This window comes from Salvelinus fontinalis, chromosome 9 (assembly GCF_029448725.1).
Source record: "Salvelinus fontinalis isolate EN_2023a chromosome 9, ASM2944872v1, whole genome shotgun sequence".
Lineage (NCBI taxonomy): Eukaryota > Metazoa > Chordata > Actinopteri > Salmoniformes > Salmonidae > Salvelinus > Salvelinus fontinalis.
Genome location: NC_074673.1, coordinates 19,893,457 through 19,919,446, shown reverse-complemented (window position 1 = coordinate 19,919,446; position 25,990 = coordinate 19,893,457). Strand labels below are relative to the sequence as shown.

Below are 25,990 nucleotides of genomic sequence, written 5' to 3'. Positions count from 1 at the left end.
ATGTCTATACATTTAGCATTTAAGCTGTATAAAATGACATGAAAAAATATTTCTTAAATGAAATAATAATAAAACAAAAAATACATTTTTAAGCTATACAGTCATTCTACAGTGCCTTTGAAGTCACTTTTAGAAACATGAGTATGGCCAATCTTTGGTTTGAGGAGCATTGGAGCTGGTGTAGTATGATTAGATCTTAGTCCTGTATTGAAGCTTTGCCTGTTTGATGGTTCGTCGGAGGGCATAGCGGGATTTCTTATAAGCTTCCGGGTTAGAGTCCCGCTCCTTGAAGTGGCAGCTCTACCCTTTAGCTCAGTGCGGATGTTGCTTGTAATCCATGGCTTCTGGTTGGGGTATGTACGTACAGTCACTGTGGGGACGACGTCATCGATACACTTATTGATGAAGCCAGTGACTGATGTGGTGTACTCCTCAATGCCATAGGAAGAATCCTGGAACATTTTCCAGTCTGTGCTAGCAAAACAATCCTGTAGCTTAGCATCTGCTTCATCTGACCACTTTTTTATTGACTGAGTCACTGGTGCCTTCTGCTTGAATTTTAGCTTGTAAGCAGGAATCAGGAGGATATAATTATGGTCAGATTTTCCAAATGGAGGGTGAGGGAGAGCTTTTTAGCGTCTCTCTGTGTGGAGTAAAGCTAGTCTCGAGTTTTTATATATACCTGAAGATATTTGGCTGCTGTGTTAAATAATGAATGTTTTTTTTCTCAAATGCATTGATGATCAGATACTTCAGTTGTAACTGGTTCTGTTGCCCTAACTTTAGCACTGTTCCAAACTTAGACTATCCTCTTTTTTACAATTGCCTTTATAGAAATCAAAGTGTCGCCGTTGCTGCAGCATGCGCTCATTGGTTGTCATGCTCTGTTGTGGTTTTAAAAATGCTCCAGTGATGTGAAATGGCACAGAATTGCATGAAATGTGTTTAAAAAAGAAAAATTTTATTCAGACTGAATGTAAGATGATAGATTAATGCAGTGCTTTTATGATAAATTATATATTTTTTGGGTATAGAGGTCACTTGTTGTTTTTCAAGCGTTCAGGGAGGTCAGAGAGATGAGATTTGCTCCAGGTATCCCTCATTATAAATAACATACAGTCCCTTACCGTCTTTTCTTGCTCTTCTAATCTTGCAATCAGTTTCATTATTACAGCCCCTCTCCGATTCCAGCAGGGTTCCACTCTCAGGTGCTGAGCCCCAGTATAGTAATAAATAATGGCAGAAACTGTAATGGATGTTTTGAGCCGTCATGGAGCTGATGGAGGAGCCAGTCGCAGGGTTAACCTGCTGGTTTGCATGCAAGAAAAGTAAATAGCTGCACTTCGGTGGGGCTCGGACATTGATTGAGGTGTTGCTATTCACATGCTGCAGACAACAGGAGGAAAGGTTCCTGTCTGAATCTCACAGCCAACTGACTCCTGGGTTTTTACGCTAATACAAATAGAGTACTTTCTGTTGCATGAAAACAGAGACAGGCAGGCAGGTATAGACAGAGAGAGAGAGAGAGAGAGAGAGACACACCACACACACACACACACACACACACACACACACACACACACACACACACACACACACACACACACACACACACACACACACACACACACACACACACACACACACACACACACACACACACACACACAGAAAAATCATTCATAGACAAACACTTCTCAATGTAATTATATCTAACCATGGGGGGGCAGATATAAAGGCATGGTTGTTACAGTTTCAATATGACCAATATCAACAACGCCTAGGCGTCACGAATGGAAGATAACGACAGAGATAATGCAGTTTAGATTACCCTCCAATCCCCTCTCTCTGAGTTAATGGAACTACTGATTGAATTATTGTTTAATTTTAATATAAAAAACTATTGTCCTAATGACCAAGCTGCTGCTGCTGTAAGCCTCAGGCTTTGTCTTTGAAGTTTAGGCTATCCTTCCAAAACAGTTTTGAAAAACTTTTCATTGAAACTAGCAGTGCTTGACTTGTAGGAGCTGGAGGAGGAGCTGTCTTTTTCCAAGTTGGTCCATTAGACTATGTTCACCAAAATTCACAAATGACATTATGCTATAGAGGCCTCTGATTATTCACCGTTAATGGTTTATACACATTCTCCATGACTTTTAACCAAATGTTCATGACTATTATTACAGCCTATATGAAAAAGTACGAATTATTGACACTGGAAGGATGCTGTGTCTGATCCCATGTAAACCTACATTCCTCTACCATTGTGCCCTTGATCAAGGCACTTAACCCCCACAAAATAGAACTGTACTGTTAGTCACACGTTGTCAACATGTGGTCAACCCTCCATCTGGAGAGCTCCTGGATTTGCAGGCTTGGCTTTTGATCCAGCCCTGAAACACCAAAGTCTGCTTATCAAGGTCCTGTTGAGCAGCTGATGTTTAGGCTACAATGTGGTTAGACGAGGACTTGAACAAAAGCCTGCAAACCCATGCAGTAGCTATCCTGGAAGATTTTGCCACCCTTGATACAAAATATTGCAACATTACAACCAAATACTTTGGTCTTCATAAAATGATTCCATCATTCAATGAATCGGCGTTCAAATGGCTACTTCAAAGCAAGGTATATAACTAGACATGTTTATACATAAGGCTCAAATATTAATGTTTCAGGTGAGATCTATGCACAGCAAGTTTCTTGTCATTTAGGCTATTCATAGAATATTTTATGCATCGTCTCAATTACATGGCTATGGTTTAGATGGCCAATAGAGGGGAATCCCAGTTTTCCAACGGTGCAGATTTATTTAGGCTCTACAGTGTCGGTGGAAAGGCGACAACAACATTAAGATTTTTGAATTGGCCATCTAGTTAATCTGTTGTCTGTCATTATTTTATACCTGCTGCTGAAATGTCCTGCTCTCTCTCCTTGGGTAACGGCCCACTCGCAATGCCACACACCCAGCACACACAGACATGCACTGAAGGGTCATTCCTATAATTGCAATGGCACACACCCAGCACACACAGACATGCACTGATTTAAAAGTGTCCCTTCATGAATACCATTAACACAAATTATGAAACTAATTTCCATTACTTTTGATGACCTTACAAACCCTCATTTGACAATTTGGAATAGCGCATCATGTACATTCAACTTGGCACATTTTCATCTGCGCAATCTTGAACGGCCTTTTGTCACGCACAGTTTCACAGACTAGCAGCAAATAGATTTGAACAAAGCGGAATCAAGAAATTAATGCACACTCTCCATTGCTATTCAATGCAGATCCTGACTTAATTCCTATTTGATCAACCTTTTTTTACCTCGGTGTGTGAATCTGGGCCGGCGATAGAGTACGTTGTCACAGTTTCTAAAGCCAGAGGCGCAGCATTGCGAGACTTCTGGGAATGCTTGCAAAACAGACCACGCTGAGCAGGCTGGGGCTTGGGGTTTGAGAACTCAATGAGAGAAGTGGAAAATTCTTCCTTTGTTGTTAATTTTCTCTAAATCTAAAGGCACAACCTAGATTCGAGTGAATATCTTAAGTAGTTAAACATGTTATAACTCCAACTTCGTGAAAGTGACAAACTGACATGTTTTAATTTTCATAAAAAACTACTTTATATCGAAGGAGTGCCTTTGATTTGACGGCCTGCACATGTGCAGTTCGGTGCGAGACTCCCATTAGACCTGATGATCCTTTTCTACGCATGAGCTTAGCCAGCCACCGTCGTGATGACATCGCCTATAAGTGTGGAGAAGCAGTTTCTGCCTATCTTCATACCTTACTTTCTTTGACTTTGTTTTCCTAGAGGAGCCAGTATGGCAATTCCCCAAAAATTGAAAGCCCCGGTATGGCGCTCCGGCCCAAGTCAAGCATGGGTCATCTTGCGAAAATGTTATTTTCTGAAAATGTGTTCTCTTAGCACTCTGTCTCTGTATTCAGCTGACACTGTAAATCAGTGATTCTGCTGTAAACCACACAAAAAGAAAACAAAGCAAATCATTACTGCTGTAACACTGACGGCCTTCTGGTCAGGTCAGCAGAATAATGGAGCGAGGGAGATAGAAATCTGAGAAACGTCAAAGTTGGTGTGTGAGTGTTTGTGTGGATCGATGGACATACTGTACATAGCCCCCTCCCCTGTCTTTGTTTACCATGGAGGGGTAGACCCCCATTGCCTCCTTGTCGATGTGTTTGTGTTAGCATCTGATTGTGTTCAAAACATGATCCAATCCATACATTTTCACTGTCTGATATGAGCTAATGTGGTATCCACTGTGTGTGCTGGTGCTAATCATTAAAGTGGGTTGAGACACTGAGTGGGTGGTTGGGTTTGTGGTGTTTGTGATTGCTATGTATAAGGGCCCCTCACCAGGGATAGGGTCGTAGTAATTGGTCTGCAGTGTGTATGTCCCTCCTCCCTCTGTCTGCTGGTGACTCCTCACCACAGTCCTCTGCAGTAGCTTTAGTATTCAGTGAGAGAAGCAGGTGATGCATCATCTCACACACACACACACACACACACACACACACACACACACACACACACACACACACACACACACACACACACACACACACACACACACACACACACACACACACACACACACACACACACACACACACACACACACACAAATGCACGCACACACACACAAGCACCCACACACACACACACACACACACACACACACACACACACACACACACACACACACACACACACACACACACACACACACACACACACACACACACACACACACACACATACACATACACATACACATACACATACACACACTCACAGACTCTGTGCAGCTCAATATCCTGAAGCTTTATTAGGAACACCAGTGGCCAAACAAAACAGTGGAGGAATACAGAGAGGAGGATTCACCTTGACTGACCGGGCCAGGCACAGAGGGCTGTGTTAACATGATACACACACCTCATTTGAATTGTAGTGTAATCATGCATTGATGTAATCTCTTTATGACAGTCAGTGTGCTCATATGAGTTCATCCTGGCTAGTCTGTGTGTTCGTTTGTTTCAATCAATTGGGTTGGGTCAAGTTGACGTCTGTACTGTAATAGCTTGGGACTGTTGTGAATGTGTAGACTAACCAGAATATACTGGGACTAGTGAATTGCACTAAACCAAAATGTGTATGTATCAATGTGCAGTTGTGCACTTTCATGTATCTTAACTGTACTGCGCAAAGTGCACTTTTTTAATGTGCCCTCATCAGATTGTTCCGGAGTTCCAAATTGTTCCGGAGTTCCAAATTAAGCAGCAGCAGCTGAAAAGTTGAGCTCCTACAAATATTGAAATTTAAATGTTTTTTTAGAGTAAAGTACATCGAAAAAAATCAAAAGAAAACTGCAAACTGAATAGGAGACCAAACAAGCAGCAAACAAAGAAGAAAGGCTTTTGAAAAAGTAACAATTTTTTCATAAAATTATTTCGTTTTCTTAGCTAGCTAAGTTGTTTACCTGTTGCTAGGCAGTTGCTAGGGACATTCCTGGAAGAAGCTAGCTAGCTAACAAGGAGTGTCTAGTTGGCAGAAGAGAAGAAGGGACAAAGAAGGGACAAAGTGGGACAAAATAAGGACAGAAGAAAAGGGAAAGGGGGGAAAAGGGACATTAAGGTGAAGCAGTCCTCTAAAGACACAAAAGACAATAATACAAGAAACAACACTTCTATTGCCTCTCCCTCTACGATACGCACTTCCGGGTTGGAGCGAGTAGTTGCATTCCGCTTTGCTCCACAGGTAGTATAACATTTCATTTCATTACAGTACAACAGTTTGATTTGTTTGATCTTAGCTGGCAACATAGCCGTCTTTGTATCCAAGATAATTGTGTAGTCTAGAGTAATTGTCGAGGTTACCTAGCCAGTTAGAGGTTACCTAGCCAGCTACACTTTCAAACAAAGTCAACAACGCAGCCACTGCTAGCTAGCCTATTTCACCAGCCAGCAGTACTATATCATTTTAGTCAATAAGATTTTTTGCAACGTAAGCTTAACTTTCTGAACATTCGAGACGTGTAGTCCACTTGTCATTCCAATCTCCTTTGCATTAGCGTAGCCTCTTCTGTAGCCTGTCAACTATGTGTCTGTCTATCCCTGTTCTCTCCTCTCTGCACAGACCATACAAACGCTTCACACCGCGTGGCCGCTGCTACTCTAACCTGGTGGTCCCAGCGCGCACGACCCACGTGGAGTTCCAGGTCTCAGGCAGCCTCTGGAACTTCCGATCTGCGGCCAACAAGGCAGAGTTCATCTCAGCCTATGCTTCCCTCCAGTCCCTCGACTTCTTGGCACTGACAGAAACATGGATTACCACTGATAACACTGCTACTCCTACTGCTCTCTCCTCGTCTGCCCACGTGTTCTCGCACACCCCGAGAGCTTCTGGTCAGCGGGGTGGTGGCACTGGGATCCTCATCTCTCCCAAGTGGACATTCTCTCTTTCTCCCCTGACCCATCTGTCTATCGCCTCCTTTGAATTCCATGCTGTCACAGTTACCAGCCCTTTCAAGCTTAACATCCTTATCATTTATCGCCCTCCAGGTTCCCTTGGAGAGTTCATCAATGAGCTTGACACCCTGATAAGTTCCTTTCCTGAGAATGGCTCACCTCTCACAGTTCTGGGTGACTTTAACCTCCCCATGTCTACCTTTGACTCATTCCTCTCTGCCTCCTTCTTTCCACTCCTCTCCTCTTTTGACCTCACCCTCTCACCTTCCCCCCCTACTCACAAGGCAGGCAATACGCTTGACCTCATCTTTACTAGATGCTGTTCTTCCACTAATTTCATTGCAACTCCCCTCCAAGTCTCCGACCACTACCTTGTATCCTTTTCCCTCTCGCTCTCATCCAACACTTCCCACACTGCCCCTACTCGGATGGTATCGCGCCGTCCCAACCTTCGCTCTCTCTCCCCCGCTACTCTCTCCTCTTCCATCCTATCATCTCTTCCCTCTGCTCAAACCTTCTCCAACCTTCTCCAACCTAACCTACCGATTCTGCCTCCTCAACCCTCCTCTCCTCCCTTTCTGCATCCTTTGACTCTCTATGTCCCCTATCCTCCAGGCCGGCTCGGTCCTCCCCTCCTGCCCCGTGGCTCGACGACTCATTGCGAGCTCACAGAACAGGGCTCCGGGCAGCCGAGCGGAAATGGAGGAAAACTCGCCTCCCTGCGGACCTGGCATCCTTTCACTCCCTCCTCTCTACATTCTCCTCTTCTGTCTCTGCTGCTAAAGCCACTTTCTACCACTCTAAATTCCAAGCATCTGCCTCTAACCCTAGGAAGCTCTTTGCCACCTTCTCCTACCTCCTGAATCCTCCTCCCCCTCCTCCCCCTCCTCCCTCTCTGCTGATGACTTCGTCAACCATTTTGAAAAGAAGGTCGACGACATCCGATCCTCGTTTGCTAAGTCAAACGACACCGCTGGTTCTGCTCACACTGCCCTACCCTGTGCTTTGACCTCTTTCTCCCCTCTCTCTCCAGATGAAATCTCGCGTCTTGTGACGGCCGGCCGCCCAACAACCTGCCCGCTTGACCCTATCCCCTCCTCTCTTCTCCAGACCATTTCCGGAGACCTTCTCCCTTACCTCATCTCGCTCATCAACTCATCCTTGACCGCTGGCTACGTCCCTTCCGTCTTCAAGAGAGCGAGAGTTGCACCCCTTCTGAAAAAACCTACACTCGATCCCTCCGATGTCAACAACTACAGACCAGTATCCCTTCTTTCTTTTCTCTCCAAAACTCTTGAACGTGCCGTCCTTGGCCAGCTCTCCTGCTATCTCTCTCAGAATGACCTTCTTGATCCAAATCAGTCAGGTTTCAAGACTAGTCATTCAACTGAGACTGCTCTTCTCTGTGTCACGGAGGCGCTCCGCACTGCTAAAGCTAACTCTCTCTCCTCTGCTCTCATCCTTCTAGACCTATCGGCTGCCTTTGATACTGTGAACCATCAGATCCTCCTCTCCACCCTCTCCGAGCTGGGCATCTCCGGCGCGGCCCACGCTTGGATTGCGTCCTACCTGACAGGTCGCTCCTACCAGGTGGCGTGGCGAGAATCTGTCTCCGCACCACGTGCTCTCACCACTGGTGTCCCCCAGGGCTCTGTTCTAGGCCCTCTCCTATTCTCGCTATACACCAAGTCACTTGGCTCTGTCATATCCTCACATGGTCTCTCCTATCATTGCTATGCAGACGACACACAATTAATCTTCTCCTTTCCCCCCTCTGATAACCAGGTGGTGAATCGCATCTCTGCATGTCTGGCAGACATATCAGTGTGGATGACGGATCACCACCTCAAGCTGAACCTCGGCAAGACGGAGCTGCTCTTCCTCCCGGGGAAGGACTGCCCGTTCCATGATCTCGCCATCACGGTTGACAACTCCATTGTGTCCTCCTCCCAGAGTGCTAAGAACCTTGGCGTGATCCTGGACAATACCCTGTCGTTCTCAACTAACATCAAGGCGGTGACCCGTTCCTGTAGGTTCATGCTCTACAACATTCGCAGAGTACGACCCTGCCTCACGCAGGAAGCGGCGCAGGTCCTAATCCAGGCACTTGTCATCTCCCGTCTGGATTACTGCAACTCGCTGTTGGCTGGGCTCCCTGCCTGTGCCATTAAACCCCTACAACTCATCCAGAACGCCGCAGCCCGTCTGGTGTTCAACTTTCCCAAGTTCTCTCACGTCACCCCGCTCCTCCGCTCTCTCCACTGGCTTCCAGTTGAAGCTCGCATCCGCTACAAGACCATGGTGCTTGCCTACGGAGCTGTGAGGGGAACGGCACCTCCGTACCTTCAGGCTCTGATCAGGCCCTACACCCAAACAAGGGCACTGCGTTCATCCACCTCTGGCCTGCTCGCCTCCCTACCTCTGAGGAAGTACAGTTCCCGCTCAGCCCAGTCAAAACTGTTCGCTGCTCTGGCACCCCAATGGTGGAACAAACTCTCTCACGACGCCAGGTCAGCGGAGTCAATCACCACCTTCCGGAGACACCTGAAACCCCACCTCTTTAAGGAATACCTAGGATAGGATAAAGTAATCCTTCTAACCCCCCCCCCCCCTTAAAAGAGTTAGATGCACTATTGTAAAGTGGTTGTTCCACTGGATATCATAAGGTGAATGCACCAATTTGTAAGTCGCTCTGGATAAGAGCGTCTGCTAAATGACTTAAATGTAAATGTAAATCAGATGTCGAATGAATCCCCAGATGGTATAGGCTACACACTATTTCAGTGGCCTCAAAGTCAACTCCTAGAAGGTCACAGCGCTGATAGTTCTTCCTCTTTACTTTAATGTCTGATTTGTCCCTGGGAATCCAGGTGTGTGGACTCCCTAGCCAATCAGTGGCATTAAGTGATCAATCACGTGCCAGAGAGAAACAGTTAGGCTATGGCAAGTAGAACATCCCAACCCAGGCAAGTAGAACATCTCTTCAGTGCCATTGTCAAGTGGTTCTACTCCCCAAGCAGCTAAAACGCTACACATTGGGTGTGTGATTGATTGATAACCTGTATATTTTGCCTATTCTCTGTGTGTCTGATTAACTATACTTTCCTCCTGTAGGTGACAGTGAAAGGTGAGGTAAAATTGAGTGGGCATAGCGTGCATGCATTTGTGTATGTGTGTGAGATCAATAATCTGTAAAAGTACAGTATCTGAAAAGGCACAGAGTAAATTAAATCAAGGTTTATTGGTTGAGTATACAGTTTAGCAGATGTTATAGCGGGTGCAACAAAATGCTTATGTTACTAGCTCCTAACAGTGCAGTAAAATGTCAAACAGGTACACAAATAATCAATAAAAAACTAAATAAGAAACAGAAATAACAACAAAAAATCAAGAAATGTCAGAACAAATCCAATTAACAACCCAAATAGCACTGTAACAGTAATCCAAATGCAATCTATATCAAATCAAATCAAACTTTATTTGTCACGTGCGCCGAATACAACATGTGTAGACCTTACCGTGGAATGCTTAATTACAAGCCCTTAACCAACAGTGCAGTCCAAAAAGAGTTAAGAAAATATTTACCAAATAAACTAAAGTAAAAAATTATAAAAAGTAACACAATAAAATAACAATAGTGAGGCTATATACAGGGGGTACCGTATCTACACCGTATCTACACCGGCTGAATTTACACAAGATATATTATGGAATGATATGTACAGCAGTAGATATATTACAGTGAGCTATGTCAAGAATCCAGTATATACTGTAAATATGCGGTGTGTATAAACGGTGTGACTAAAATGCAATGTACAGTAGTCACAACAGAATAAGCTATGTCGAGAATACAGTATATAAATACACAGTACAAAACCCCATAGCAAAATGGATAGAATTGCAGGAAATTAGCTTCCGGACCTGAGTCTGGAATATAAATAATATACACTGAACAAAAATATAAACGCAACATGTGAAGTGTTGGTCTCAAGTTTCATGAGCTGAAATGAAAGATCACAGAAATGTTCCATAGGCACAACAATCTTATTTCTCTCAAATTGTGTGCACAAATTTGTTTACATCCCTGTTAATGAGCATTTCTCCTTTGCCAAAATAATCCATCCACCTGACCGGTGTGGCATATCAAGAAGGTGATTAAACGGCATAATCATTATACAGGTGCACCTTCTGCTGGGGACAATATAAGGAAACTCTAAATGTGCAGTTTTGTCACACAACACAATGCCACAGATGTCTCAAGTTGAGGGAGTGTGCAATTGGCATGTTGACTGCAGGAATGTCCACCAGAGTTCTTGCCAGATGATTTAATGTTAATTTTTCTACCATAAGCCGCCTCCAACGTCGTTTTAGAGAATTTGGCAGTACGTTCAACCGGCCTCACAACCTCTGACCACGTACGTGTGGTCTGGCGTTGGGATTATGGTATGGGGAGGCATAAGCTATGGACAATGAACACAATTGCATTTTATTGATACAATTTGAATTTACAGAGATAACATGATGAGATCCTGAAGCCCATTGTCGTGCCATTCATCCACCGCCATCACCTCATGTTTCAACATGATAAAGCACAGCCCATGTTGCAAGGTTATGTACTGTACACTTCCTGGAAGCTGAAAATGTCCCAGTTCGTCTTCCATGGCCTGCATACTCTTCAGACTTGTCACCCATTGAGCATGTTTGGGATGCTCTGGATTGAAGTTTACTACAGCGGGTTCCAGTTCCCACCAATGTCCAGCAGCTTTGCACAGCCATTGAAGAGGAGTGGGACAATATTCCGGAGGTCACAATCCACAGCCTGATCAACTCTATGCGAAAGAGATGTGTCATGCTGCATGAGGCAAGTGGTGGTCACACCAGATACTGACAGATTTTCTGACCCATGCCCCTAACTTTTTTTTAAAGGTATCTGTGACCAACATATGCATATCTGTATTACCAGTCATGTGAAATCTATAGATTAGGGCCTTGTCGAATTGCGGACCCAGAGTACCCAAGTGAGTGATAGGTGGGAATGAGGAGGACCCATGATTGTACAAAAACAATACTTGAATTTATTACAGAGGCAGTATTTGTGAGTACATGTGGATTAGGGTGAGGGAACTCCCTACATTAACCGTGAGTAAAACCAAAGCAAGAGGGCGGAGTCCGTGACACTTGGATAGATGACAATGCGTTCTGGCTGCGTTTCAAGTTTGTCCCAGTCTTTCTGTACCAGGCCTAATCAGAGCAGTGACTGAGAAGCCTAGTCAGCCTGCCAAGACAGTTGAAAAGATATGAAAGTGAAATGTCTGTACGGTTCCACTGTGGTTCTTTGTTATGTGTCTGTTAATTGGTAGTGTTTGATGGGCTGGGCTGTTGGACTGTGAAGACCATACACTTTAGTTTATTCAGGCTTAGAGACCAGCATGGCCACTCCGTTTCATAGCCAGATATGCACACAGAGCCTTGGAGAACTATCAAAGGATAAGCTTATCAGTATGTGACAGGCCTCTAGTGGTATTATTCAGAGCACGGTGTGTCTCTAGTGTAGGGCCACACCATACTTTCGCTCTTCATCTCTCCTGGATCTGGGGTCCTTCATAAGCTTGTGATGGCATCTATGAGAAAGTGATTATTGGTTGTCCTTTAAGAGGCTTTTACTTTCGGTTGGTTAACCAAGTCTTTAGAGGTCATTGATGCTAAGCCTTCTCTCAGGAGCACTCACACACACATGTCAAAAACAGGTACTAAGAGCTCAGGCCACCACACAGACAGTTATACATTTTTTAAAAATGAAATCAATGATATCAGGTTCACACCATCCATAGGTTCAGTCCCAGAAGTAGTCCGTGCTGCTGGTGTGGTCTCGGTGATGGTAGAGGTGGTGACAACAATTCGTTGTGGTACTCCTCGTCTTCTGTAAGGTTTAACGGCCAGTGCTGTTGCCAGAGAATTACATGTTAATTTCTCTACCAATGTTGTCTTACAGATTTTCGCAGTAAGTCCAACCAGACCCAAAACCGCAGACCACATGTAACCATGCCAGCGCAGGACCTACATCCGGCTTCTTTACCTGCGGAATCATCTGAGACTAGCCACTCGGATAGCTGATGAAACTAAGGAGTATTTCTGTCTGTAAAAAAGCCCTTTTGTGGGGTAAATACTCATTCTTATTGGCTGGGCCTGGCTCCCCAGTGGGTGGGCCTGGCTCCAAAGTGGGTGGGCCTATGCCCTCGCAGGCCCCTGCCCAGTCGTCTTTAATCCATATAGGGCCTAATGAATTTATTTCAATTGAGTGATTTCCTTATATGAACCGTAACTCAGTAAAATCGTTGAAATTGTTCACTGTATAATAAAGGTCACTGCAAACTAGAAATAAGTAAACATACACAAAAAGGTTTGGTTTGGGGAAATTTGGGGAAAATACTGGATAAGGTAGGGCAACATGTGTAACACACATGCACACTCATGCAGGCACGTAGACAGGCGCGCACACACATACACACACACACATAGTGATGTCACTCACCATGATTGGCAGTATAGAGATTAATCAGTGTGTACTTTGGCATGATAGTGTAAAGAAAGGCTGGAGTAGCTGCTCAACATCAATCCTACAGTAAATACTCACTGTCTGCTGCCCTGTTTGCGTGTACATGTTTGTGCTTGTGTGTTTGAGAGAGAAAGAGAATGAAACACACCGTTTTATGGCAGTTATCAGGTGCCTGTATAGAAGGGCTGGCTCACAGAAGACAGTTCCTGCCCCAACCCTGCTGCTTGCTCTCTGGCTGTTATACTGCTACTGTAGACCCAACGTTTGGGACTTATCTCTAAAGTTTGTCAGTGTTGGAGTGTTTGAATGTTTTCTTTATCTCCACACCCACCTCTCTCTCTTTTTGTGTGTGTCTGTGTACTTGCACTCCAATGGTAGGATTGGGTGGAGGAAGGGGAGGAGGGGAGAGGGTGAATAGGAGAGAGGGAGGAGAGGGAATTGTTCTGAAGGCTGCTGTGTGAATGCAGTATAAAACAACTTGACCGGACCATTGAATGACTGTTGATCTGAGAAATACAATATTTTCAGATACTCCCCATTTCTCTCTGTCTTTACCATGCAAGCATGAATCTTGGTCTGTGTGTGTGCGTGTGGGTGTGTGTGTTTACTCACTGGACAGCCTGTGAAAGAGATTAAGGGTTTGTCTCTGAAATCTCTTTTGTCTTCCTTCCTTCTGGAAGTTCCTTCCCTGTACATGGGTTTCCATGGAGATGCCTCAAACAACATGCTGTTGCTGTATGTAGTCTCTGAGTGTGTGTGTGTGTGTGTGTGTGTTGTCTGCTGCTGTAAGCTGTTCAAAGCTCTTATCCCAACTCTCTGTTTCTCACTCTGTCCAGGCCAGAAATGCTGCCTAATCTCTATGGTTACCTATGGCCTACGTCTCTCTCCTGTCTCCACTGAAACACTTCGTCCTTCTCTGAGGGTAAGTTACACAAAACCTAGATTTTCTTTCTTCAAGATTTTCTCATGTATATCTCATTGAAATCTCATCAAGTTTTTATAGATTTAATGTCCTAAGGACACACAGCTGCGTTGTGCCTACTGACTTTTTCATCAATTTTTCAGAAACAGTATTTCTTATGTATTTCTTATTAAACCCCTCACGGTAGACTGTTCTTTTGTTCCTGCTAATGATCTTATAATCTGTCTGTAGCACATTGTGGAGTTCTGTAGCACTCTCACTGTGACATGCATTTCTGATTTCCGAGTGTGCTGTTTCTTTGCTGGGAATTTAGAAATATAATTCTCGAAGATTTATTTCAGGAAGAGGGAGCACAAGTATAGTCTGACATTTGTCACCATGAGGAGATCACAAGATCTGATATACGTGTGCATTTCTGTGGAAGACCACACGGCAGAAGGCACAAACCTCTAGGCACTAATTGGAGGACAAGGTTAACATGTTGTAGATTGGCAGGCCTTAATGTGTGTTTGTGTAAAGCCTCTGCTGTGCAGGACCATTAACCCAATGAGTCATGCCGCAACGCCGGCGCGATTTGGACTTCTAACCCCTTTTAGCCTTTTACTGCAGCGGGCTAAATCAGGGTCACACAGAGTGAATATTGGTACTCATATACAAATCTATTTAAAACAAAAGTATACACCTCAAACACATGATTATGGGCTTAAAAAGAAGATGACACCTGTACCATGTCAGATATTATCACGTTTAGGTAAGACCCAGATACAGACAGTGTAGAAGTAACAATTTTATTACAGACCACAGGGGCAGGCAAACGACAGGTCAAGACAGGCCGGGGTCCATAATCCAGAACAGTGGGGTAAGGTACAAGACGGCAGGCAGTCTCAGGGTCAGGGCAGGCAGAACGGTCAAAACCGGGAAGGACTAGAAAACAGGAGCAGGAAAACAGGCAGGAGCAGGGAAACAAACGCTGGTAGGTTTTACGAGCAAAATTAACTGGCAACAGACCGAGACAGACAGAGAACACAGGTATAAATAGAAGATGGGCGACACATGGAGAGGGGTGGAGACAAGCACAAAGGCAGGTGAAACAGATCAGCGTGTGACAGATATAGAGTTTAAATGTATTACATTTTGAGTTTGCGTCCCAATATTACACTTTATATACACCACAGACAACTGAAATATAAAAAAACTGTTTGACATAGAAATACCAGATTTTCTGCATTTAAAACAATCTATGTTTGTTAATGATGAAATGATGAAAAATATGAATAACATTCCACCCATGAGGCCACTAGGTCATTTGACTGCGGGAAAGGGCTACACATTGTGTGTTTGTGCTACAGACTTCTGGGTGTGCCATTGGATTTGTCCATTTTTTCTGCATCTGTTGTTACCAAGTCTATGTGAATAATGGGTGCTGAACTAGAGCAGTGTTTGTGAGACAAGGACGGATACCGAAGTGGCCTGGGGCCGGTCCTTTTACAAAAACGTCTGTAAGAGTCCTAGTGGTTTGAGCTACAAACTATTAAAATATATCTTCTCTCACAAACACTCACATGCAACATGTGTTGCTCTATGATGCTTAGAAGCCACGCAAGAGTTGTTAGAAGGTAAGGGGTTCTTCTACATAGAAAATCATAGGAATTCCAAGAACATAGTGCTTATAAAACTGCAATAAGCTCACATAGTTGCTGTCATCAACTCTAAACTCCACACAGTTGTTACTGACTAGTTGGATATTCATTTCCCACTGAGCAAACAATTTGTGACTCGTTTCAGGGAACTAGGCGTATGTTGCGCGTCACTACTTCACAGGAGAGCCGTTTGAATGTAAACTTTTAAAAAACACTTTTTTTGTCAGAAATGCCTTCTGGAACATGTGAGGGAGAGGAAGTTAGAGAGGGAAGGAGTGATTTTGAGGGAGGGAGAAGAGAGATGAAGAGGGAGGGAGGGAGGGAGGGAGGGAGGGAGGGAGGGAGAGAGAGAGAGAGAGAGAGAGAGAGAGAGAGAGAGAGAGAGAGAGAGACAACACACATAAACATAATGAGCATGGTTACATGGAAACAATAATATGATTATTGTGAATAGTCAGGTATTTAAAATGTGAATCGTTTCATTAAACTATGCATATGTCACATGTCACTACTTTCATCAAAATGTGTTTGTTTGTCAGAAATGCCTTCTGGAACATGTGAACTTTCATGTGCCTTAATAACAGACTTGTATGCCATCTTTAAATACAATTAAAATTGTTAAATTACGAGCCTAGTTGGTTTAGCCACGGGAAAAAGACAGGAAACTTCCCGCTAGCCATGATTGGATGGGCTGGATATGCCGACAAATGTGTTCAGATTGGTCTGCCATGTAGCACGTTTCTGTCTATAACATGAGCTGATCAGTACGTGTAAGTAATCCTTTCTAATGCTGCTGTTTTGAAAGATATCAAGTAGTAGAACTGCAAAAGTGTTGCTCTCCACTTTCTGGAGGACTGAGTTTTGAAATCAGTGGAATTCCCAGTGGAATTAGAGTATGATAGCTAAGGAGATGGAGAAAATTCTGGCGTTTGATTGTAAATATTTAGAGGGAGTCGAAAAGAGAACAGACAGAAGGCTGTTATAAAACACTTGTCTAAAGATTACATCTTCAAACTAAGGGCAACCATGGCATCCGTGACAGAGAGGGAGAAGCTTCCATCCATGTATACAGGTAAGATGGTCTAGCTAGCTACATTTTCAGATATTACACGTTTCTAATTTTGTCAAAGTTGTTTTCATATGAAGTTTAAGCGTACTCTTAGCTAGCTAGCTAACGTTAGCTGTCTGGCTCTGTGAGGTATTATAATTTTTATCTCAGAGCCATTTGCATTGCTAGTTATAACCTAATGTTAGCTAGCTAGCTAATATTGAACCTGGTTAGTTAGCTACCTGCAGATTCATGCAGGGTAGTAACGTTATGAGTTGGGATTATAGTTAATTGTTTAGCTAGCTAGCTAGCTACATGTCTAAACAAAAGACTCCACTATGCAAGTAACCATTTCAATAGAATGTTCATGATGTCACTGCGACAATTGTTGATGGATTTATCTGGTAAATTTGCTCTGACTAGCCTACTCTGATTTCAGAGCAAGTTGCTAGCCAACGTTAGCCAAGCCAACGTTAGCCACTTAGCTTGGGTGCTTGACTTCTGTTGTTAGGTCAGAACGTTCGGATCAACCCTACTCCTCGGCCAGAGCATCCAGTGTGCGCTCTGAACACTCCGAGAGTGAAACGCTCTAAATTTATGAACTGACAATCTGACAGTGCTCTGAGTTTACGAACGCTCAGAGCGGACTCTGGCACTCCAGATGGAATTTACAAACACACATGTAGTATAAACTAGCCTTTAGTCTTGAAATCTTTGGTTGTTTAGTACTTGGCCTCACATGTAGATCCTTAAAGAGATGAGTGGGGCTAAAGCTTAAGAGGATGTGAACGATGCTGAATGGGTGGTGACAAGGAAGAGCTCTCCGTTAGGTTTAACAAAACATTTAAGGGCAATTTTCTCAAAAGTTGATCAACTTTTAAAGCAGAATTACTTTTCCATTGTTCCTCAACTGTAGTGTATGATATACAATTTTCTAGCTCTGAATCTCTACTTTTATCCAATATAAAAAATAAACATTTCAAATGACCGAATCGAGCCGGTCGTTCATATTTCTTTATGAAAATGAAATTAAATGGTGTGTAATTTTTACCCCAATTTCGTGATTAATGATCTTGTCTCATCGCTGCAACTCCCCAACGGGCTCGGGAGAGGCGAAGGTCGAGTCATGCGACCTCCGACACATAACTCGCCAAACCGCTCTTCTTAACACCCGCTCGCTTACCCCGGAAGCCAGCTGCACCAATATGTCGAAGGAAACACCATTCAACTGACGACCATTGTCAGCCTGCAGGCGCCCAGCCTGCCACAAGGAGTTGCTAGAGCGCGATGAGCCAAGTAAAGCCCCTCCGGTCAAACCCTCCCCTAACCTGGACGACGCTGTGCCAATTGTGCTCCGCCCTATGGGACTCCCGGTCACGCCCGGTAATGGGATCAAACCCCAGGCTGTAGTGATGGCACAACACTGATGCAGTGCCTTAGACCGCTGCGCCACTCGGGAGGCTGGTCGGTCACATTTCTGTACTTACAGCATGCATATAAATTAATTTGTATTAGGTTTCTGCTTTGGCTGATTTTATTTTTTTAAATTGAAATTTGTCAATATAGCTCATGAATTCAACTGTTTATGTCAAATAGTTTTGTGTTCTACTTGTTATCCTGAAAAGAAAACGGTAAAAACTTCATTGTGAGACTAAATATAAGGGCTGGGCATGCAGATACAGTATATGAAAGTCAGATAAATGAAAATCTTATTTTTGCTGGGGCCTCGGGACTGATAGGGTTAACAGACAACTGGAAGGCATTTCTTCTCATTAGCCCACAATGATAACTAAATCATCTTAGATGAATTAACAAACGTTGGGAAACCTTGAACTGTCGGTCTCCCGGCACCGCCAGACACACACACACACACACACACACACACACACACACACACACACACACACACACACACACACACACACACACACACACACACACACACACACACACACACACACACACACACACACACACACACACACACACACACACACACACACACACACACACAGAGAGGGAGCAGTGGATAATTGGCAGCTACTGTTTTCCTGAGCGAGTGTTTGTTTGTGTGTCAATTAACTAAATAAGGCTTCAGTCTAACAAGGCTAAAGAGCAACCGTCTGATATGACAATCCCTAAGAGGAGAGATAACACTTTTAACTCTGTGTCACGACTTCTGCCGAAGTCGATGCCTCTCCTTGTTCGGGTGGTGCTCTGCGGTCGACGTCACCGGTCTTCTAGCCATCATTGATCCATTTTTCATTTTCCATTGGATTTGTCTCATCTTCCTACACACCTGGTTTCAATCCCATGCATTACCTGTTGTGTATTTAACCCTCTGTTTCCCATCATGTCTTTGTCAGAGATTGTTTTATGTTCAGTGTCGTGTTGTTTGTATTTTGGTGCGCGACGGTTCCTCGTACCCAATTTGTTTCATTATGATTTATGGTTTTATTAAATTACTCAATTTTACCAAGTTTAATTCTCCTGCGCCTGACTTCCCTGCCACCTATACACACGAATTGTGACACTCTGTTAATAGTCACACATACAGTAACAGCAAGACACAGACAAATGTAAATATACTGTCTGTTTAAGCGTTTTGCTTGCAATTCATATTAGGGAGACAGTTATCTTATTTAGCTAAAATTCTGTATAATACTATACTGCTTGTGTTTTTCTGAATTGTGTATATTTGCAGAGAGTTTCACAGTCTGTTGGCTTCCTGAAGAGAGAGGCTATATTCAACAAGTGGATAGGGGGCAGAGCATCATACTGTACATTCTGTAGCTGTGGGGGTTAGACCTTTAGTTGATTAGTTAAATGCATATTCAGCTCAGTAATCATGATAATAATAACAATCATCTGATCTGTCTGATTAGGAACCTTCAGTTGAATTCGGAAGTTTACATATACATTAGCCAAGTACATTGAAGCTCAGTTTTTCACAATTCCTGACATTTAATCAGAGTAAAAATTCCCTATTTTAGGTTAGTTAGGATCACCACTTTATTTTAAGAATGTGAAATGTCAGAATAATAGTAGAGAGAATGATTTATTTCAGCTTTTATTTCTTTCATCACATTCCCAGTGGGTCAGAAGTTTACATACACTCAAATAGTTTTTGGGAGCATTGCCTTTAAATTGTTTAACTTGGGTCAAACGTTTCGGGTAGCCTTCCACAAGCTTCCCATAATAAGTTGGGTGAATTTTGGCCCATTCCTCCTGACAGAGCTGGTGTAACTGAGTCAGGTTGGTAGGCCTCCTTGCTCGCACACGCTTTTTCAGTTCTGCACACAAATGTTCTATAGGATTGAGGTCAAGGCTTTGTATTGGCCACTCCAATACCTTGACTTTGTTGTCCTTAAGCCATTTTGCCACAACTTTGGAAGTATGCTTGGGGTCATTGTCCATTTGGAAGACCCATTTACGATCAACCTTTAACTTCCTGACTGATATCTTGAGATGTTGCTTCAATACATCCACATCATTTTCCTACCTCATGATGGCATCTATTTTGTGAAGTGCACCAGGCCCTCCTGCAGCAAAGCACCCCACAACATGATGCTGTCACCCCCGTGCTTCACGGTTGGGATGGTGTTCTTTGGCTTGTAAGCCTCCCCCTTTTTTCAACAAACATAACAATAGTCATTATGGCCGAACAGTTCTATTTTTGTTTCATCAGACCAGAGGACATTTCTCCAAAAAGTACAATCTTTGTCCCCATGTACAGTTGCAAAACGTAACCTGGCTTTTGGAGCAGTGGCTTCTTCCTTGCTGATCTGCCTTTCAGGTTATGTCGAAATAGGACTCGTTTTACTGTGGATATATTAATACTTTTGTACCTGTTTCCTCCAGCATCTTCAAAAGGTCCTTTGCTGTTGTTCTGGGATTGATTTGCACTTTTCGCACTAAAGTACGTTAATCTCTAAGACACAGAACACGTCTACTTCCTGAGCGGTATGGCGGCTGCATGGTCCCATGGTGTTTATACTTGCGTACTATTGGTTGTACAGATGAACGTGTTAACTTCCGGCGTTTGGAAATTGCTCCCAAGGATGAACCAGACTTGTGGAGGTCTACATTTTTTTTTCTGAGGTCTTGGCTGATTTCTTTTGATTTTCCTCTGATGTCAAGCAAAGATGCACTGCATTTGAAGGTAGGCCTTGAAATACATCCACAGGTACACCTCCATTTGACTCAAATTATACCTATCAGACGCTTCTAAAGCCATGACATAATTTTCTGGAATTTTCCAAGCTGTTTAAAGGCACAGTCAACTTAGTGTATGTAAACTTCTGACCCACTGGAATTGTGATACAGTGAAATATAAGTGAAGTAATCTGTATGCAAACAATTCTTGGAAAAATTACTTGTGTCATGCACCAGGTAGATGTCCTAACTGACTTGCCAAAACTATAGTTTGTTAACAAGAAATTTGTGGAGTGGTTGAAAAACTATTTTTAATGACTCCAACCTAAGTGTATGTAAATTTCTGACTTCATCTGTATGTTGTTCTTTAGCTTTAATCATCTCTGTTATATACTGTATGTATACTCTTTCTCACTCTCGTTCATTCGCTCTCTCTCACTCAATCTTTCTCTCTCGCTTTCTCTCTTTGCCTCGCTCATTCTCTCTTTCTCTCTCTCTCTCTTTATCTGTCTCTTCCTCCCTCTTTCTCTTTCTCTCTCACTGTCAGTCTATTCTACCACACAATGATATTCTTATGTATACAGTGCATTCGGAAAATATCCATTATCAAAATGTTTGCTAATTTATAAAAATAGATAACAGAAATACCTTATTTACATAAGTATTCAGACCCTTTGCTATGAGACTCAAAATTGAGCTCAGGTGCATCCTGTTTCCATTGATCATCCATGAGATGTTTCTACAGCTTGATTTGTGTCCGCCTGTGGTAAATTTAATTGATTGGACATGATTTGGAAAAGCACACACCTGTCTATATAATGTCCCACCGTTGACAGTTGTCGTGGCGTTGTATTGATTAATGTGACGACTGCTGCTCGTTGAATGATTAACGGTTCATAATTACGTGATTAAATGAATCAGGCAATTATTAACTCATTATCCTGTGGCACCATGGGAAAGTTTTAGCTTTATTGAATTTCTATTTCCCAAATTAATTCAAAGAATTTCAGAATATTGATTCTGTCCCTAATTAACAGTCCCTAATTAATCACAGTCTCATTCTGAACGTCGCATAATCCGGTAATCTGCCCGAACCCGAGTCTCACCAAATAAGTCCGTACCACACCAATTGAGCTGATTATTTATTTGCTAACAAGCTAAAATGATCATATAACATCCCCTTACGCAAACACACAGTCTAGGCAATTGATTAGAACTTAGTACGATAAAACAGGTCCCTAGCGGGCCAACACAATATGACACGTGTTACACAAAATGGGGTTTTCGAGAGAGAGAGAGAGAGAGAGAGAGAGAGAGAGAGAGAGAGAGAGAGAGAGAGAGAGAGAGAGAGAGAGAGAGAGAGAGAGAGAGAGAGAGAGAGAGAGAGAGAGAGAGAGAGAGAGAGAGAGAGAGAGAGAGAGAGAGAGAGAGAGAGAGAGAGAGAGAGAGAGAGAGAGAGAGAGAGAGAGAGAGAGAGAGAGAGAGAGAGAGAGAGAGAGAGAGAGAGAGAGAGAGAGAGAGAGAGAGATAAACACTTTGGTGCATGAGAGAAAAACACACTTGGGTGCATTTGTCAGTTATGCTTATTTTAACCCAACCTTGCCCCGAACTGCCGCTCTTATGGGTCAGAATACAATGATGTAATTAGGTGTTAAAGGTCTCCGATGGGGTGTCTCTGCATGGACCAGATTCCGACTTCTCTGTTGATGATCCGTCTTCGGTTACCGGGTGTAACTCTCTGTTTCTCCTCACGATGTCAGTGTCCTTTCTCTTAGTGGTCTGTTTCCTCGCCCTGGCTCTGAAAAGGGGTTTTCGGAGGAGGGCTAATCAGCCGTGTGGATGGTTCCAGCGTGGGAAGGAAAACAGGGTTTGCTGACCACTCAGACCTTGGCTGCAGATCAGGATCACTTAGTCTGGCATGTTAATTATTAACTCACGTGTTTTATACCTTCGGGTCAGAAATGGCCGTTTCCGCCTTTAGGCCAAATCTGTGGGCGTACCAAGTTACGAGGCAAGTTCTGGATTTTACTCAGATCCAATTTAGACGACTAACTTCACATTTCATCTTTCCAAAAACATTATCTTTGATCTGGACATTTTCCACACAAGTACAATATGCAAACATCAGGCACATATTTGGAAAACTCTTCAAGTTTCAATGTTTTCGTTATAACGTTGTCCTTCAACTTATTATGAGCAGGTGGGACGGTAGTGTCCCACCTGGCCAACATCCGGTGAAATTGCAGAGTGCGAAATTCAAACTACAGAATTATACATATTTAACTTTCATAAAATCACAAGTGTAATACATCAAAATAAAGCTCATCTTCTTGTTAATCCAGCCGCTGTGTCAGATTTCAAAAAGGCTTTACGGCGAAAGCACACCATGTGATTATCTGAGGACAGCACCCCGCATACAAACCATGAAAAACAGATTTCAACCAGGCAGGTGCGACACGAAAGTCAGAAAGAGCGATATAAATGCCTTACCTTTGATGGTCTTCTTCTGTTGGCACTCCAAAAGGTCCCAGTTACATCACAAATGGTCCTTTTGTTCGATAATGTCGTTCTTTATAACCATAAAAATTCAGTTTAGCTGGCGCGCTTCAGTCAATCAGTTTAGCTGGCGTGCCCAGTTTCCCTCCATCAAAATGCATACAAAATGAATCACAAATGTTACTAATAAACTTTTCCAAACAAGTCAAACAACATTTATAATCAAACCTTAGGTACCCTAATACGTAAATAAACGATACAATTTAAGACGGAGAATCGTTATTGTCTTTACCGGAGACAAATAACAAAGAACGCGCTCTCATTCACGTGCTTGGAAATACTACAGCCAAAATGGGAGCCACCTAGAAAAACTGCAATTTCTGGCTCATTTTTCCAAAAACAGGCCTGAAACTCTTTCTAAAGACTGTTGACATCTAGTGGAAGCCCTAGGCACTGCAATCTGGGGGGACTTCGCCTTATAATAAAAGTGACAGCCGTTGAAAATAGTGGTAGGCTGAATTTGTTTGGGGGGGGGATGGTTTGTCCTCGGGGTTTCGCCTTCCATATCACTTCTGTTATACTCACAGACATTATTTTAACAGATTTAGAAACTTTAGAGTGTTTTCTATCCAAATCTACCAATTCTATTCATATCCTAGCTTCTGGGCCTGAGTAACAGGCTGTTTACTTTGGGCATGCTTTTCATCCGGACGTGAAAATACTGCCCCCTTCCCAAGAGAGGTTAACTTGTATTAACATAACAAAAATGACAATCATTTTCATATTCCATCTATCGTCATTACCACCATTGTTGCTGACGAAACCTATTGTCCCAAAGTCCATTTATTGCATATTAATGTTCTGAGAACAGTTCTCCATAGTGAGAGGACAAAGGGATTTTGTCTGCTGCCCTCATCTACATACCTCTCGATCTCTTCCCCACTGCTGGGTGTGAGAGATCTCTATGTAGGATTCTGGTCCACGGTAACCTGACCCGAGCAGGCCAGTCATGACACGGGGCATGTCAGAGCAAAAACCAAGCCATGAGGTCGAAGGAATTGTCCGTAGAGCCCCGAGACAGGATTGTGTCGAGGCACAGATCTGGGTAAGTGTACCAAAAAATGTCTACCGCATTGACGGTCCACAGGAACCTTCAATGGCCTCCATCATTCTTAAACGGAAGAAGTTTGGAACCACCAAGACTTCCTAGAGCTTGCCGCCCGGCCAAACTGAACAATCGGGGGAAAAGGGCCTTGGTCGGGGAGGTGACCAAGAACCCGATGGTCACTCTGTCAGAGCTACAGAGTTCTTCTGTGGAGATGGATGGGAGAACCTTCCAGAAGGAGAACCATCTCTGCAGCATTCCATCAATCAGGCCTTTATGGTAGAGTGGCCAGACTGAAGCCACTCCTTAGTAAAAGGCACATGACAGCCCGTTTGGAGTTTGCCAAAAGGCACCTAAAGGACTCAGACCGTAAGAAAAAGATTCTCTGGTCTGATGAATCAAAGATTGAACTCTTTGGCCTGAATGCCAAGCGCCACGTCTGGAAGAAACCTGGCATCATGAAGCATGGTGGTGGCGTCATCATGCTGTGGGAATGTTTTTCAGTGGCAGGGACTAGGAGACTAGTCAGGATCAAGGGAAAAATGAATGGAGCAAAGTACAGAGAGATCCTTGATGAAAACCTGTTCCAGAGCGCTCAGGACCTCAGACCGGTGCAAAAGTTCACCCTTCAACAGGACAACAACCCTAAGCACACAGCCAAGACAACGCAGGAGTGGCTTCAGGACAAGTCTCTGAATCTCCTTGAGTGGCCCTGCCAGATCCCAGACTTGAACCCAATCGAACATCTCTGGAAAGACCAGAAAATAGCTGTGCAGCTACGCTCCCCATCCAACCTGACAGAGCTTGAGAGGATCTGCAGAGAAGAATGGGAGAAACGCCCCAAATACAGGTGTGCCAAGCTTGTAGCGTTATACCCAAGAAGACTCAAGGCTGTAATCGCTGCCAAAGGATCTTCAACAAAGTACTGAGTAAAGGGTCTGAATACTTATGTGAATGTGATATATCAGTTTATTTTTAATACATTTGAAAAGATTTCTAAAAACCTGTTTTTGCTTTGTCATTATGGGCTATTGTGTGCAGTTTGATTGGAGAAAAAACAATTGAATAATTTTTAGAATAAGGTTGTAACGTAACAAAATGTGGAAAAGGTCAAGGGGTCTGAAAACTTTCCGAATGCACTGTATTGATGTAAGTTATATTAATTAACTTTTATTACTATACCACAGGATGTGTTTGTGTGATGTCGTGCTAGATTGCTGGGATTCATTGTAGTTGTGACAGTTTGTGTCTGTTTCTGTCTGTTTTTCTCTCCGTTTGATTGCTGTTGCTCTGAGTAAGTGTTCTGCAAGAGAACACACACTGGCATCACTTAACCTTAATACCACACACACACACACACACACACACACACACACACACACACACACACACACACACACACACACACACACACACACACACACACACACACACACACACACACACACACACACACACACACACACACACACACACACACACACACACACACACCTTAGATGACAGGGGTCTAGTTTATTCCCTCTGCCAGCACCAATCAAGCAGGCTGTCAAACCAAGCCCTTGTCACAAA

General features: G+C 43.4%; 1 protein-coding gene across 2 annotated transcripts in view; it reads left to right on the top strand.

The window, feature by feature from the left end:
- Positions 1 to 13,879: 13,879 nt before the first annotated feature.
- The window catches only part of LOC129862219 (SH3 and multiple ankyrin repeat domains protein 3-like), a 423,372-nt gene continuing 411,261 nt past the window's right edge, over positions 13,880 to 25,990 (top strand). For both annotated transcript variants that reach the window (XM_055933651.1, XM_055933649.1), the window contains exon 1: positions 13,880 to 13,974. The gene's annotated coding sequence lies outside the window, so the exon portion shown is untranslated. The remainder of the gene's footprint in view (positions 13,975 to 25,990) is intronic.